This window comes from Engraulis encrasicolus, chromosome 8, assembly GCF_034702125.1.
Source record: "Engraulis encrasicolus isolate BLACKSEA-1 chromosome 8, IST_EnEncr_1.0, whole genome shotgun sequence".
Lineage (NCBI taxonomy): Eukaryota > Metazoa > Chordata > Actinopteri > Clupeiformes > Engraulidae > Engraulis > Engraulis encrasicolus.
In genome coordinates this window covers 37604379-37621192 of record NC_085864.1, presented here as the reverse complement: position 1 = coordinate 37621192, position 16814 = coordinate 37604379, and positions in this window count along the sequence as shown.

Below are 16814 nucleotides of genomic sequence, written 5' to 3'. Positions count from 1 at the left end.
CCTTTGGGACAGAGCATCTACTGAAAAATTTCTCCTATCTCATGATCTTATGTCTAAAGTTGAATTCTTCATTTTACGTTGCCTAGACACTTTTTTGGTTTGTATGTTGTTTGGGTTCTGACAGCATACATTCCATCAGCAAACACTTTTAGGGAGTGTGAATGTTGTTGACGTTCTGAGGATGATGAGTGTAAAAGTCAGCCTGGTAGTGAAAATTAATATTTAACACCTTTGTGTACCAAATGTAGTACAGTGCTCACTATGTACTGTACACGCTGCCTGTTTTGCTACATAACACCAGTGCTAGCCACCTCGCTTGAGGAGCTACAACATATTTGCTGTAGCCATTCATTACATTGTGTTTCTTTTTGCACCACTTTTACTGCGGATTCATAACACTGACAAACCCTATTAGACCGAATATAAGACGACCCCCCTTTTCAGGTTCATGTTTTGGGGGAAAAAGTTTTTTGAAGACTAAATTTAGTTTCACATTGGAAACTTCTTCCCCCTGACTCAATGCTTTTCCATGCTGCTCATGGAAATAGCGGGGTTCTTCCGAACAGAGCTATACCGCCAAATGTAATTCATAATTTCAATAAAAGAAATTTCATTTATATTCTTCTCTTGTGTTTCTTGACTGAAATGGTTCTGACAGAACTATTTTTCAGCTTGGCACGGAATAAGCTTTTCCCAGAAACAGTGCCACGTAGGGAAGCGGAAAAAAAATCCATATATTGTTTTAAATCCTTCATCCAATTGTTTGCTTGCAGTGAGACGCAATGCTTACTTTACAAACCACACAGGAGCTGAGGTTCCAGTGTTTATTGAATTTCTCCGATCCATCTGTCTCTGTGGGGTGAAAAAGTAAAGGTCATTCCTGTACATTTCCCGTCAGTGTTCCGGTGATTGATATTCCGTCATTACTTTTTCTGCACCTAAGTTCATTATATACTATATTGTTGTCTGAAGGTTGTGTTTGTGAATTATTTTGCTAAAATTATCGGAATTGTGTTTGTGTGTGAAAAAAGAATGTGTTTCAGAACCCAATGATTTCCAGTAGCACCTCTGGCATTGAGGGAGGCAGCACTTTTCTATGCACTTTGTATCTGTGATATGTTATGCTGTGATTATGTCCTCGATTGTAAGTTAAGCGCCTGCCTAATGTAATGTAATGTAATGTAAAAGGAGACTACGGTAATGCTACTGAGGATAATGCAAGTGTGTGTGTGTGTGTGTGTGTGTGTGTGTGTGTGTGTGTGTGTGTGTGTGTGTGTGTGTGTGTGTGTGTGTGTGTGCGTGTGTACACCCGCGCGCACACGAGTGGGCATGGATGTGTGCGTGTGTGTGTGTGTGTGTGTGTGTGTGTGTGTGTGTGTGTGTGTGTGTGTGTGTGTGTGTGTGTGTGTACACCCGCGCGCACACGAGTGGGCATGGATGTGTGTGTGTGTGTGTGTGTGTCTGTGACAGAAACAGAGAGAGAGAGACACACACAGAGAGAGAGAGAGACAGAGAGAGTAAGAAAGAACGAGAGAGAGAACAAAGTCAACCTGACCCTGCAGAATCTTCAAAGCTGTCAGCGGCAGTAGCAGGAGTACTGCCTGTCTGTGTTCCTGCTGAGTTATGTACAGTGATCCCTCCCTTTATCACCTTCTATCTAAATATCTCCACTGCTCTCTCTCACTCTTTCTGAGCGACATCACTAAGGGTCTACTACTCACTTGAAGTGCTGCCAGGCAGGCCATATATCCAGACAACTTGGACGAGGACCTGACTCTTGGATTCTGCTCCACCACCCTTGTCAGATCCCCCCTAGGGGGTAGTGGTGAAAGCCACAGATGCCCGCGGGGAGATGGAGGGGGAGAGGGAGGTGGATGGAGGAGAGGAGGGAGATGGAGGAGGGGAGACGAGACGAGACGAGACTTAAGCCTGAACTATCACACAGTGATATGCAGCCCAGGGGAGGAGGCTGGTGACGGGACTTGAAATAGAATGTGAAGGAGAGAGAGGGGGCCGTGATGGGCTGGAGGTGTTCTGTTTCAGGCTCTCCAACTATGATCCTGACTGATGGCTGCGATCCACTGGTACACTATGTGAACTTGGTATCGCACTGCCGACTGTATATATTTTCTATGAAAAGCAATTTTTCGCTCCTGGGGGTTATTGACTCATTGTAGATTCAATTGAGAATTGAGTCTTGGAGGAGTTGACTTCTTGTACCACCTCTATCATATTAGCTAAGCTTATTCACCTTTCAGTGAAAACACGGGACACATAGATAATGGGGCATGCCTTACAAGTTCACCTTACCTTACAAGTTCACAACATTTTTTTTAAATGTAGGCTATTTTTAGGGGCTTTTATGCCTTTATTTGATAGGACGAGATGGTGGTGACAGAAAGCGGAAGCATACTCCACTGGGAAATTATTTGATTGGTGAGATGATTCATACTGTACCTTTCATTACCATGTGCATCAAGGCTGGTTCAACACACTCTGTCCTAAATTGGAATCAATCTCAAGTTTACTTTGAAGAGACTACAGTGGGGCTACATGATGTAATGCATGGTGCACTGTATGTGTAAAATGATCTTGATCCTGTTCTTTGATCTACTTGTTTGGTGATTACAGTAGGCCTATATCACGTAAGTGAGTACACTCCTCACAGTTATTGCAGATTTGTGAGTATATCTTTTCATAGGAAAGCATTAAAGAAATTTCACTTTCACACAATGATTAGTGATCTTTTAACAACATATTTAACCGCTTAAATTTCTTGTTCACTCAGAAAAAAACAAAATACAGCCAACATTAATGTTTGAACATGTACCCACAAAAGTGAGTACACCCCACATTGAAATCCGGTAGAGAAGGGGCCGTGTTGGCTCGAATCGTCTCGAAATGATAATAGGGAGGTCATCAGTGTACGTTTCAACCTTTCTTTGCATTTAACTTTTACATTTTGAGTGCGCACCTGGCTTAAATAGATTGGTGTGAGATTTGAATGCAATCCTATGGAGATTATCATGATCTGCTTCAGTAGTCACAGTGCATGTTGACATGCATGTTTCTTTTAGGTGTATTTCAGATTGCCAATGTTGACAGCATTCATGCATCCCCAAACCATGTCAGTCCCACTACCATGCTTGGCTATTGAGAGGATAAACTTTTTTTTTGTAAAACTCACTTGTTTATCACCGCACATGCTTGACACCATCTACTGATTTTTTTTTTTTTAAAGCAAAGCATACATTATTTATGAGTGACAGCCTGTCTCATCTTTATCGGATGGGATGGTTCTGCCAACAAAAAAGCAATGTTGCTCTTAGTTTCACATTCTGCAGTGCGATGAAAGGCATGCTACAATGCGTTCAATGTAGAGGCTGTTTAGGCCATTCCCCATCACTTAACCTCTCCACAGCAGAGGGCATGCCCACCACACAACCCATGACTCAGCCTCAGTCTTTACAAAGCAAATGTCACGACTCAACAGCAAAGCAGACGTCTGCATTATCCGCCGCCACCCACAGCAAAACCCAGCCTAGACTCAGCAGCTCAGAGCACTTCTTCACAATTTTCTGATCTCGTTCTTTCGAAAGGGCAACCAGAGGGATATTGAGGTTACGACTTGAGTTTCGAGGTAACAAATGATTTCTTTCTCTCCCCTACCTCTTATCCTTCTCCAAGGCGATCAGTTAGATAGTGGAATATTCCACAAGGGATTTCACAGTTGCTATCACTGTTCGCAAATGAGGCCTCCACCATCCTACCCCACCACTTCCACCTTCTCTCCTCTCTGCTTTCCTCCCCTCCCCTTCCCAGATAAGAGTGTTCCCTGCTGAGCCAATGCGGGGAGTTGCGCCTCACTGCCATCCTCCGTGTGGTAATTACCTTCTCTCACCCCCCGGTGGCCTTTAACCCATTGATGACTAAAGCACATGCAAAGAACGCCTGCTGAATGCCTAAGCCCTTGTTGGGAAAGTTGCCCTCAATCTATAAAAAACCTAAATATCTTAGCCTCTGATGCACATAAAAACATGATATAAGTTGCATTAAAACCCTTAGACCCTCATATTGCATTATAATGTGTCCATTCAGCTGTAACAAACATACCCACATTTTTATTTTAAAAAGATAAAATCTCAAGAGCTTGAATGGAGCATATGTGTCTCCACAGACACCAACAGTCAAACAACATATATGAGTCATCAGGCTAAAATGGGTTAATCATATGATGGAAGGTATAGGGGAGAGAGGGAAAATAAACACAGTACTCTCACAGTAGACGTTTCAGTGTTGATTCAACACCTGAATAGTAGGAGCAACTAGAAGAGTCTTACATTTAATGTCGCGACCTCTCAAAGCCACTACTGTCAACATTTGTTTGTCCTTGGCCCTGCCATGGCCTAACAGTAGGGCACTGGGTTGGATTCCGGCCTGGGTCATTTGCCTATCCTTCCCCGCTTCTCTCTCTCCACTCATTTCCTGTCTCTCCTCCACTGTCCTTTAAGAAATAAAATCATAAAAGCCCTGAAAATACTTTACCGTAAAAAAAAACATCTGTTTGTGCTTGAAGGGAATGGAAACTGCCCATCTCAAACTCTTTTATGATGAACGTGATAGGCTACAGGTCTGTGATGTGAGGTTTTAGGGAAAGGAGATGATGGTCATTTTAAAAATCCATCTCTTTAATAACATGAATAATTTACAGCATGCTGTCAGGAAGAGGTATGTAATATAAATGGAGATAAAAAGGTATTTTGCGCTGCAGGCTGAATGCTACTGTAAATGAACACGCTGGGTGCTCAGATTACTTGTAAGATATCGTCTTGTATGGGAGTTTAGACAGGATGGATGGCATAGAGGGCATGTGAAAGACAAGCAGAATAATGAAAAGGAAGAAAGGAGTTGCACACTGGAGCTGAAAGCAGAATCAAAAACTGTATTAAACAAAGCCGAAAAAAGTAAATACAACCGACGGACAGGGGACAAACGTTGCGGGACTCCTTTCTTCCTTTTCATTATACTGATCTTGGAATTACGCACCGAGCGATACGCTCAGGATAAGACATTGGCGCGGACACCACCCCACCCATTACTAAGACAAGCAGAAGTCGTAATGAAAATAGAGATGGAAGACAGGATAAGAAATATAAGAGATGAAGGGATAGAGAAGGAATGGAGAGGAGGGTGGAGAGGTGAAAGAGGAATAAAGGTGAAAGATAGAATGAATGTGTAAGAGATAGAAAGAAGAGAGGGATGTACAAAAAGACATGAGGGGACGAGAGAGAGAGCAGAGAGAATGCAGAGAGTGCGTGTATTGAGTAGAGGTGGAGTTGATGTAAAGATGGCGAGAGTGGGGAAGTGAAGAGGTAGATGGTAAAGGAGCAAGGTGTAAAATTGAATGGATAGTTGAAGAAATGTAGGAAAAGGTTTGAGTAGTGTTAACTATACATTTGAGATTACTTAGAGGTAAGAGGAAACAAAAGAGGAAAGAGAGTGGAGAAAGGCAAAACACACACACACACACACACACTCTCTCTCTCTCTCTCTCTCTCTCTCTCTCACACACACACACACACACACACACACACACACACACACACACACACACACACACACACACACACACACACACACACACACACACACACTCTCTCTCTCTCTCTCTCTCTCTCTCTCTCTCACACACACACACACACTATTTGCTCTCAAATCCATGGTGCAGACCATCATTCAATTCCCTGGGCAAAGCACTTGTCTCTCAGCATTGATGGACTTTCAATGAAGGGATCTCTGTTCCTTTTTGGCAAACTGGCTTCATCATAAAACTGTTCTCCACTTAACTAAACACCATCTCATCTCCCCCACAGAGGTGCTTCTCTTACGTTTATGTGCCATCCCCTTGAGGCTTTCCAACTATATGCCATTATAAAAGTAGGCCAACAGATTCATAGCTCTTTCAACGGGTCATATTACTACGTTGACAACTTAGGCATGAAGTATTATTGCTATTTTACTGTGGAATGCTGGCAGGCTCATGCAGTGCGCACTTACAAGACTTTGCAACAGCTTGTGGAACGGGCTGCTTTTACGGTCCGCTCTTGTCACAGAAGCGACCGTACAGCTTGCCAAAGCAGCTATGAAGTAATGAATTCTGCGTTGAGTAAACTTAGTATCATATTTCATTCACCAACTAGAAGAGCCAACTTTGAAGTGTGCAGGCTTTTGCCAAAACCAAATGTATTCATAACTTGGTAAATGTCAAGGTTACTTGAGTTCATGGCGTGAGTCAAAGCCGGATTTTGTTTGTAGGATTAGGTGATTTGTAGATATAATTGTTTATATAGTCTAGACTTTTAGAACGAAATGTAAGGTGTAGTATTTTTAACGCGATTTTTATGTCACTATTTTTTTTAAAAGATATGTTTATTGATTTCACATATAAAAGTACAATTAACATTGAAAGCTTCAATTTCCTTTTTTTTTTTTTCTTTCAAACAAACATTTTCATTCCCCCATCCCCTCCACCCTCCTCACTACATACAATACAGTGTGTATATAACAATATGGTTAAATAAGCTACCTTCACAAATGTATAAACACATGTCCCTTCCACTGGCAACCATCAAAAAAAAAGAAAATAAAAAACAAAGAAAACCCAAGCTATAGACATCCTTAAACTTAGCACATGCAAAGCAAAGCAGTAGTACTGAAAGTAAAACACACACAAAAAAAACAATAGAGAAGTTGGTTAGGGGGTCAGATTATGCTCTAGCAATGCTTAAGAATCCTCAAGCGTTTTTAATTTATTTATGTATTCTAATGTAGAGTTCCAGGTTAACTCAAATTTCTCAGGAGCCCCTCTTAAGTTGTATTTAATTTTTTCCAGACTAAGAAAAGTCATGATATCTGTAAGCCATGTTGATGCCCTAGGGGCACACGGTGATTTCCAGCACATTAATATTCTTCTCCTTGCAAGTAGAGATGCAAAAGCAATGACGTTCCTTGCCCATTTTGTGAACTTCTCATGATTTGGCATTATCCCAAAGACAGCAATTTCTACACTTGGTGGCAGTGTAAAATCAAGAAATTTGGAAATGTGGTGAAAAATAGTAGTCCAATAATCATGGAGACAAGGACAAGACCAAAACATGTGTGTCATGTTGGCTGGAGATAAATTGCATCTATTGCATGTGTCTCTGACATTAGGATATATCTTGGCTAGTCTCGCATTGGTAAAATAAATGCGGTGAATTACTTTAAGCTGTATTAAATTCAGCCTTGCACATGATGTGCTACCATTCACTTTAGTGAGTGCTTCCTTCCAATCATTGTCAGCTATAGGACTACCCAACTCCTCCTCCCAGTTCCTTTTCATCTTGTCAAGCCCAGTTTCTGTGATTTGGGATATTGAACCATATATTTTTGAGATAATGCCTTTTTGATGGCTTGGAATATTAAAGATAAGGTCAGCTGCTGTATCACATGGGGTGTTTGGGAAATCCAAGTTGTTTTGTTTAGCAAAGTTACGGACCTGAAAATAGCGAAAGAGATGAGATTGAGGGAGATTAAATCTTTCGCAAAGTGTGGTAAAGCTATGAAAAGAACCGTCAGTGTAGAGGTCTTTTAAACTTCTTAAGCCTAAGCTTTGCCACATGGAAAAGCCAGAGTCAATGCTGGAAGGAATGAAATGATGGTTGTTGCAGATTGGACTATGCTTAGATGCCCCTTTCAGTCCAAAGGTGAGCCTAAATTGAGACCAGATCTTCAAGGTAGCATTAACAATGGGGTTAGAAGTGTGTTTGGTAGCTTGAATGGGAAGTTCAGATGTGAGCAGCGCCATGAGTGAAGTTGAGATACATGATCTAGCCTCTATCTCACACCAATTTAGTGTTGGCTGTTGAACCCACAGACTAATTTTCTGTATGTTGGCTGCCCAATAATAATTTCTCAGGTTGGGTAAGGCTAACCCACCACATATCTGTGTCTCTGTAAAAAGCCACGTTTGATCCTAGGAACCCCATTCCCCCATATGAAAGAAGAAAATAATTTATCAACTGCATTGAAATATGATTTTGGCAAGAAGATTGGCAAACATTGAAAAAGATATAAGAAGCGTGGGAGTACATTCATTTTTAAACAATTTACTCTGCCTGCAAGTGTTAAGTGTAAGTTCTTCCATCTATCCAAATCTAGTTTGATCTGTTCAATTAGGGGTAGAAAATTTATTTTAAAAATTGTCTGTAAATGTCCGCAAATATTCACCCCTAAGTATCTAAAACTACTTCTGGACATCTTGAAGGGGAGGTCACCATCAGTAATGCATGGGGCTGGATTATTAACTAAGAAGCATTCACTTTTTGAGTAATTTAATTTATACCCAGAAAAGGTTCCAAATTTATTAAGTAGCTCTATTATAAGTGGAATTGTTGTTAAGGGGTCTGAGACAAACAGCAATAAGTCATCAGCATAGAGTGACAAAATGTGTTTAGAACCACCTCTAGAAATCCCCTGATTATAACTGGCTGATTTGAGCGCTATTGACAATGGATTTTTATGTCACTATTGACAGTACATTTTTTGTAAATTACAAAAAGAGAGAATAGGCAGAACCTTGCAGGTACGACATGAATAAAATGACCTCTAACTAGCTTTGCTGTAAAATCAATCAAAAAACTTTTCATAATTGTCCACTGATATCACACTAATATGCTACATGATTAATGGACGCAAATATGGAACTACAGGTAGGTCTACTGTACAAAATAATGCAGTGAAAATAAAATTATAGAGGTGGATAAGGTGTTTTGGTCACACCTGTTGACCTGAGGTGATGGTAAGCCTTCTTTTTTATATATACACATATATGTATATATATTTTTAGGTGCTTTTATGTCTTCATTTGACAGGACAGTTGAAGATGGTGACAGGAAGCAAATCGGATACAGATAGGGGAGGATCGGGAAATGACCCCGGCCAGACTCGAACCGGGGTCCCCGTGGGTGGGCATGCAAGCCCAAAGGTGAGGGGCTTAGAGCGCTGCGCCACAGCGCCCCCCCACGATGGTAAGCCTTCTAAGGGGATGTCAGCATTTTAGTTCTCTCTTCTCTGTCTCTCACCCATAGTAGAGCAAGTCACAATTTTTAATTGGACCTGAGCATTGAGCAATTTCAAGGGGTAGACATAATATAATTTTTAGATGCGTGTTTCTCTTTTTTTCACTTATATTTTCCCAGCCCATAGCACGTTAGTTTGCTTGGTGAAAAGGGCTCAGCACTCAGCCCCATTACTCCTCAATCAATGCCTCTTGCACTCCATTACAATGTTTAATTAAGGCCATTAATCCTGTTCCTCTAGCAGGGCCCTCTCACTCTCTCATTCAATCAAAGGCCTGGTCAAACTTTGCTGCCGGCACACCAAGTTTGGCAGAGGCGGCACGCAAGTTAATTATGTGTGCAAGTCTCATGGAAAAGACAGCTGAGAGAGTGAGAGAGATAGACAGAGACAGACAGCTGGAGAGAGAGAGAGAGAAAGATACTTAATCAGTGGAGAGAGGAAAGATTGGCTGAAATTGAGCTGGAGAGGGATGTCTAGGAAGTTACACGCACACTCCCTGCAGCCAGTCCAGAAGCTGATGGGGGGGTTAGTTGTCCCGGGCCCAAGGAGACAGGGGCCCCAGAAATGGGTCCCCATTACAGTAGGAGGGGGGTCCTTTCAAAAGACTTTGTCCCGGGTCTGGGAAAACCTGTCAGCGGTCTGGGTAGCAGCAGAATCTATCATTCTGCTCAGCAGCCAGGGGCCTCAGACACTGTTTCAGGCCGACCAGAATGGTGCCGGTGCCCATTCCGGAACCTGTTGCGTTCGGAACTTAAAGGCCAACTTCCGATAAAACTCAGTTTTACTCACTCCTTTCGAAGATCGGACGGTCACCCCAAGTTAAACTCACTTGCAAGGCTCTCATAGCGGTGCGTCAACTCTCCTGGCTGTGTTTCCCGGTGTTTCCCAATTTACATAAGAGTGATTCTCTAATTCGCCTACACTTTTAAGTCCGTGGATTTTATTTGGCAATTCCACTAACTATTAACTGCATCCAATGATGTTTTGGACATTAGAAAACATTTATCTTTCATATAATACAGAAAGTATAGACATAGCATTATTTCCCTCAGCAAGAATAAATATTTAATACTGGTTTTGGGCGTTTTCATGCCGTCCTGTTTTCCAAATGTCAGATTCAGTCTTCATATTAGCATGTAAAGAAACTTGTTTTGCCCAAGACGATTGCAAATGTTGATTCACAGTAATCATCACAATATGACAAAACTGTCAGAAAGACCACTGTCCTTTCCATTATACATGAAATTTGCCATTTTGTGTTTGTCCACGAAAACTGTGTTAACCGTGTCACGGTCTGAAACCTCCTCCATAAATCAGTAATGGTTTGGTCTTAGGCCATACGAATAACATCACGTGATGTCATAACCTCTTTGGCAGGATACGGGAAGACTTTTTTGGTAAATTTTGAGTTCCATCCTTCCATAATTTAATCCATTATTTTTCATGTTCTCATAGCGGGAAAATTGCCTGTCAACGGTGTTATCAACATATTCATAAGAATCTGAATTAGAAATCACATGTAGAAAAACACAGATAAAGCATACAGATACATGAATTGATCAAGGTGTTGTGGTGGAACTTCTGAGGTCCTCAGTTAGCACAACACCATAAAAATGGCTGAAATGTCAACGGTGTTACCGTCAATGGTGTTACAATTAAGTATGACAGTCAGGGTTGCCAGATGAGGCTGATGATTTCCAGCCCAAAAAATGATCAAAATCCGCCCAAAAAACCCGCCCAATTCTATTGATTTATATGGCAGTGGGAAGATTTTTCTGATAGATGCCATTTTTACCCGCACACGGCCATCCTAAGCAGCCCAATTGGGCGGGAACCAGCCCAATCTGGCAACACTGATGACAGTTGAGGAGGAGTATGTTTTTGCCAATTTATATCCATATTGACAGACAAACAAACAAAATAATAATTAGTGTTCTAGGGAGATGGGTTTGTCTGCTCTGTTTTTTCTCCTAAAAAAGTGCCGACTTGTTCCCCTGCACTGTTGACCGTAACACCGTTGACTGTTTTGAAAGTGTTTTTGCGCTATTGATCCCTTATGTGTTGGAAAAATCCTATGAACATACACTAGGGATTATCTCTGGAGAAGGAAGTCTTGTGTAAGGAGGGTGACTATATTCAAATCAGACGTTACAGGGATTTATGATGAAAAATGTGTCAGTCTGTATCACAGTGACTCATAAAATCCTACTTATGAAGCTCAACAATCACATTTTCTATATCAGTTGCACAGATTAATGACAACATTACTGCTAAGGGACATAAGCACTTTCAAACATATATTGTTTCAACTCTGTAGTATTTTTATATATGTTTGAAATGACATAGTATTTGTCCATAACACTGTTGACAAAATAATTAAGCAAATGTTCGCTTTCATTAGAGTATTTATCAAATGATTTAAGATTAAGCTTGGCAATTTGTTTGTTTGGAAACTTAAATATATACACTATGTAAACATCTAGGTCATTTAGTTGAAAAAAATACTGATAATTGACATTTTGCTTTTGCCAAAAGCGTAGGGGAATCGTAGAATCACTCATAAATAATGCAGAGAAACGACCGAATCACGAAAGCCTTTCTGTGTTTCGTCACGTCGAAAGAAGGCGTTGCCCACAAAGGTTTATATCGACCCATTTATCTAAAAACATGTCGAGTATTTTTTTTCTGCTTGTTTTCAAAACAAGCAACGTCTGGTGGCCCGAAACATAGCTTAGCTTAGCTATCAGCTGGTTGCTACTCTCAGGTACACACACAGCGCAAAGCCTCATACATAAAGCCAGCTCACTCTGGTTGCTCCGTGCCTGCAGCAAGCCTAGGGGTCGCTGTCGAAAGAGCACAGCCCTGAATGGAGCCTGCACGCCTCCGCTGGCGCCCCTATAGTGCAGTACCACCCGGGGAAGTGGCGACTCTGTTTCCCATTACATTCTCTCCAAGAACTGGAGGACTGAGCCAATCAGAGACGCGTTTCTTCGAGAGCAGGAGGAGTGAGCCAATCAGAGACGCATTTCCACGAGAAACACGGAACACTCTCTCGTTTCTCCACAAGCCACCTTGCCAGCTTGCAAAAACGTCTTGAAACAAAGCAACCAGAACGTTTTTTAAAACAGGACCAACGCGTAACACATTCAATAACAATGGGGAACACGGAAATATTAATTAATGACGTTGAGAGGCCATCTTTAAGTGCTTACCTGTGAACCACTCACATTCATTTCATACCGGGCTCTGAAATGTTCCCCACGTGACTGTGTGCTACCAGCTGACGTCCAAGTTGTCGTCACAGTTCGTGGAGAAACACCAAGTATTTTTTTTCGGTTTGCATGATTGGCAGCATGAACACACCAGCTGGTTCTAGATTAGGTGTGGGAACGGGGACTGGCACGGTTCTCAGTCGGCCTGAACGGGCCTACAGTGAAACCCCTACCGACACCTCAGTGGTCCTCAGAGGCTACATGCAATGGCAAATCCCAACCACAAGGTAGGCCCTACTGCTCATCACTGATCAAAATGGCCCAGATCAAAGCAAGTATGAGTATATCAAAGGAACCTCTACCACCACCCCCACACTGTCTCTCAAGGTCTTCTATATGGTATTTCTGTCATATATCATATGGTACAGGATACATGCTGTGGCGGCTGTGTGAAGGATGTACCGGTACTGTAGAGCAACAGGACGCAACTGCTGCTGAACATCATGCAGATAGCTGCAGCTGACACTGAACACATCAGAGGTGACAGTGGCGGCAAATTGAGCCACTTTGTGACTCAGAGGGAATGGAAGATGAACATTGAGCTATAGTGGCAATTTCAATTGCCATCAAACGTCAGTTAAGACATTTAACATTAGCCTTTTCAGAAGCATGGAAAGCATGTAACAGGGAAATGTTTTTTTTCTGTTTTATCCAAGACATTTATTATTTTGTTTCCCAGAATATTATACTACATGGCTTTTATGCTAAACCTGTTGTTGTGAACTGTCCTCCTTGGTCTTTCCTCAGATCCAAGTGGTCTTTAACCCCTTAAGACACGGCTTTATAAATTAGCTGTTAACAGAATGGCAATGACCAAGTCGTAATGTATTACTAAAGGTCCCGTGAACTGTCATAGTAGTGTAGTACTATAGTAGCTAACTTTCAATGTCTATTACAGCGTGCCACAGGAGGTACGGCGCGCATTAAGGGGTTAACTATAGATTTGGCATTTGCTTTACCTTTAACCACACTTCTCATACAGCCTTTATCTCTCTAAAATCAATGCACAAGGCCCACAGCCGCCTGGCATTGTTAGTGGGAAAGGATGAGCCATGTTTTGGCAGCCATGGACAAACCAAACCGACAGGTCAGAAAGGATGAGTGATCTCAACGACGAGACTTGTCTCAGCTTCCACAGTATCTCTCTCTCTCTCTCTCTCTCTCATTTCCTGTTGTGTTTTTGGCTACACTCACACAGAACAACCCTGCCCTATCCCAGCACCCAAATGAGAAAACTCAAAATATCTTAACAAAAAGCCCATCATAACACAGGAGTCAGTACAAACAAACCTACACTGATAAAGCCATTTTCTTTCTCTCACTTCGTCCATTCCTTCTCCCTCTTCCCACGCCCGTCTCTTTGTATTTTTCTTTTCCTCTCCTTTGAGAATCTCATTCGGTTGCTGTTGAGCTCCCAGAGTGCTGTTATCGGGGCAATAAAGTCGAGGCTGAGGGAATGATCTCACCAGCTGAGGGAGCGTAACCTCGAGGGCTTCCCGATGCGCTGCCTCCCCCTGCATCTCACCACACCGCATCTCACCACACCGCATCTCACTCCTCCTAGCTCACTCTGCTCTGGGCCTCTGTCTACCACTCACAGCCTCCGCTACCCACACCACATCTCACCGTACCCACATCACTTCTCCACTTGGTTCTGCTCTGTTCCGCTCTCATCCTCTCTCTCTCTCTCTCTCTCTCTCTCTCTCTCTCTCTCTCTCTCTGCCCACTCACAACTTCTCTCCCTCGGCTTGTGGATGCTGCGCATGTTCTCCCACCATGCCTAGCGGGCACAGAATAATACAGGTCATATTTCAGCTGGCCTTCAATTGAGAGGGATGATGCAAAGGAGAAAAGGCGGTAAGAGAGTGAAAGGAAGAGGGAGAGATGGATGGAGAAAGGTGGTGAGAGGAAGAGACAAGGAAAGTGGGAATAGAGTGAACCTAAAAATAACCACATGCACATTTCTAAGACATTCTCATACAATGAAAAAACACTCAGCAGCAACCTACACACTGAGCAGCTTTGTTCGCAAAGGTTTCCCATGTGCTACAGCATACATAAGTATTCATGATCGTATGCCCACCAGCAAGTCATAAGACAACTGCCTCAAGCTTTTTATGTTAAAGCTTCAGTTCAGACGTTTCTGTAATGATACTTGACAGTTTTACAATTCACAATTTTAGTTACAAGTCTACATGTACTATACCATCAACTTAATCTGCCTCACGAAATGATATAACGTTTGTGCAGAACTGTATGGTTTTCAACAAATCAAGTTAGTATTTAAAAAAAATCAAAACTGAGCTCAGGGATGTGTTTCTCGAAAGTGTAGTTATTAGCCAGTTTGCAAATTGAGTAGTTGCCAATGGAAAATTGCATTGCAAACAACAAAGTAGCTAACAAAGTTAGCCACTGAGGTTTTGAGAAATGCACCACACATTTGAAAATGGACTTTATGACACTGTTTGGTGAATTCCTTGCTTCTTCCTGCAACATGTGTGACTGGGCAATTCAACTTGAGCAGTATTGTGTGTGTTGTGTGACTTTGAAGTGCCTCAGTAATAGATTATGTCATATACTGTAATAATGTTTATGCTAGACGCTAGATGCTGCTAGATGTTTATGCTAGATAGGCCTACAATACATCACTTTCCATGTCCATGGCCTGCGTGGAAAAAAAACAACTTTGGACTATTCCATCTAGGTTGGCTGAGCTGAATAAATGGCAGTAGGCCTGCGTAAATCACCATGGTATACTGTAGGACAGTGGTTCTTAACCTGGGGCGTGGGCACCCCCTGGGGGTGCGCCAGAGATTTCAGGGGGTGCGCGGAATTGTATTTGTGTGCAGGTTGACAAAATTCTGCTTCCAAACATTATAATAAGGCCAAATCAAGACCAGATTAAAACACGCTTTGGACTTAATGTAGTCATTAGAGTATTGATTAATGTCTAAAACAAGAGTCATTGTTAAATTTTTTTTTTTTTGAGCGTAGACACTTGTAGACGTTTGGGTTGGGGGTGCGCGGCTTGTCTTCAGCTAAAGGTAAGGGGGTGCGCTAAGAAAAAAAGGTTGGGAACCAGTGCTGTAGGAAATCACTTTCAATGTTTTTTTGTGTTCTCTGTTCTGATGTTTTGCTTCTGAGGCCTTAGATCTGAGCATTAGCCTAATGCATTCTATTCACAGTTGCTAGGCGACCATTTGCAGGTTAGTAATCTACAAGAGCACCGAGATCACTTAGTGGATGTGAGCGATGATACGAAAACAAAACAAAAAAAGAGCATAAACACACCAAAAAATTTGAAAGAGCCAGTAAAAGAAGACATCCCCATTGGTGTCATCTAGTCAGTGATGTCAGAGCCTCTGTGTGATTGTGGCTGTGTTGAAAGCCTTCCTATTCTACCAAACACTAATCACCTTTCCCTTGTGGCAACTCATCTTGAAAGGTATTGAGATCAGGAGCAGATCACAGACATGCCACAGCTTAATTTGGGTGCCAAAATGTCTGTTCAGAAAGCCAGAGATATTCAGAGATAGCCACAGTACAGACGTCATAGCCTATAGCCTAAACCTGTCAGTGAACAAATGTTTTTGCATTTATAGTTTTTTCATCATCAATAAAACAACTTATTTAATGACTGTGAGGACCGACCAAAAGGTCCTCACAACCACAAATGTCCTTACAGTTTTGGCCCTCACAAAGCAGTATACCAAGGACACACACACACACACACACACACACACAAATGCTGGCACTACAATAGGGAATCGGTTTGACCAATTAATAGCAGATGTGCTCGCTAGTCTACTGGACCGAAGCAGCGCCAATTAGTACTTAGAGAAGTGGTGAGAAGTTTTCCTTTTTATGCAGCAAGCAATAGGACTGTGAGCAAATGTGGCTCCCAAATGTCAGAGAGAGCATGCACTGGCAGAAAACAATGAAACGATAAATCCCTTTCTAATTATGACGGGGAAAAAAGCTCAGTATTTTTAATGTTAAATGTGGTCTAAGCTGTTAGCAGGATAATGTTTACTGCATTTTTACCTCAGGAGTAACGTAGATAGTATCTAGCTACTGAAAGTATCTATTTTTTCTCAATACTCTACAGAAATTTTGGGAGAGATGTTATTATTTGTACTGTTTTTAAAAGCTTTGAAGTTCGGAGTGTTGTGAATGTTTAACAATCTGCCTGTTCAGGTTGTTTTTGTTCATGATCACGCAGCATCGGCAGGTTTTCAGGCAACCACACACACACACACACACACACACACACACACACACGCACCACAGAAAAGACAACACTGCTAGCCTGATAAACCAGACTAAATGTGGATGTCTAATTTAGTCTGGCCTCGATGCATAATACATCCGAAGATTGTTGATGAGAACAAACTTCCCTCAAAACCCTGCCCGCTTTGATTC